Genomic DNA, 1,051 nt, shown 5'->3' with positions numbered 1-1,051 from the left:
CTTTTTCTTTTGGGTTGGTTTTAGTGTTACTAGTTAAACTTCCTTGCTGTCTCTCTGAAACCAATTTTGCAAGCTGACTAATCTGATTCTCGAGGCCCTGAATAGATGCATGTTGATTCCTCAAAACTGTCTTAGTTTTCTGGAATCTAGTTTCTGATGGTAAAATAAATTTAGTCAACATTTCTTCCAGATTCAACTTTTTTTTCTTATTGATAAGGTTGTTGAAAACTCGGAGGGGGTTGTGACCTTTGATTTCCTTGACCACCCTGAGAAAAATTTGGATGATTCCTCCACGCTGGATTATAATTATTACTATAAGGGTTATTCTAAGGTCTAGAATTATTACCCATAAAATCGACTTGCTTATGGTCCATATTATACTTGAAGGGAAAACATTTTGGATTAATCATCCCCGCTCTAGTTGCATCACTTTGCATTACTAAACTCACCTGTTTAGCCAAACTCAAACTATCAATTTTCTTAACAAGAGCTCCAACCTAACTTGCCAACATAGAAATTGCATCAATATAAAAAACTCCAACTGCTTAGCAAGTTTTACTCTTGTAATTTGCCACTGAAAATTATTCAGTGTCATCTCCTCAATAAATTCTTGGGCTGCCTCAGGTGTTTTGGTATTCAATGTTCCATCAGTTGTTGCACCAACTATCTTCCTAGTCGAGGGATTCAAACCATTGTAAAATGTTTGAACTTGGAGCCACAAAGGTAGTTCATGATGAGGACATCTTCTCAAAAAATCCTTAAAGCTATCCCATGTATCATAAAGTGTTTTAATGTCAAATTGAACAAAACAAGAGATGTCATTCCTTAACTTAGTTGGTGAAAAATATTTCAACAAAAACTTCTTAGTCATCTGAGCCCAAGTAGTGATGGAACCTCGTGGAAGTGAATTCAACCACTATTTTTCCTTGCTCCCCAAAGAGAATGAGAACAACCGTAAGCATATGGCATCATCAGTAATGCCATTAATCTTAAATGTGTCGCAGATCTCTAGAAAGTTAGCTAAATGAGAATTTGGATCTTCATCTTGCAA

The 1,051-nt window shown here is 35.9% G+C and overlaps 1 non-coding gene across 1 annotated transcript; it reads left to right on the top strand.

The window, feature by feature from the left end:
* The first annotated feature begins 725 nt into the window (after positions 1–725).
* LOC121224053 (small nucleolar RNA R71) lies at positions 726–832 on the top strand. Its single transcript, XR_005921516.1, has one exon. It is a non-coding gene; the product is annotated as a small nucleolar RNA R71 (small nucleolar RNA).
* The last annotated feature ends 219 nt before the right edge of the window (positions 833–1,051 follow it).

The sequence above is a fragment of the Gossypium hirsutum genome, chromosome D11 (assembly GCF_007990345.1).
Source record: "Gossypium hirsutum isolate 1008001.06 chromosome D11, Gossypium_hirsutum_v2.1, whole genome shotgun sequence".
Classification (NCBI taxonomy): Eukaryota; Viridiplantae; Streptophyta; class Magnoliopsida; order Malvales; family Malvaceae; genus Gossypium; species Gossypium hirsutum.
Note: the sequence above shows the minus strand (reverse complement) of the source record. Positions and strands in the feature narration are given on the sequence as shown.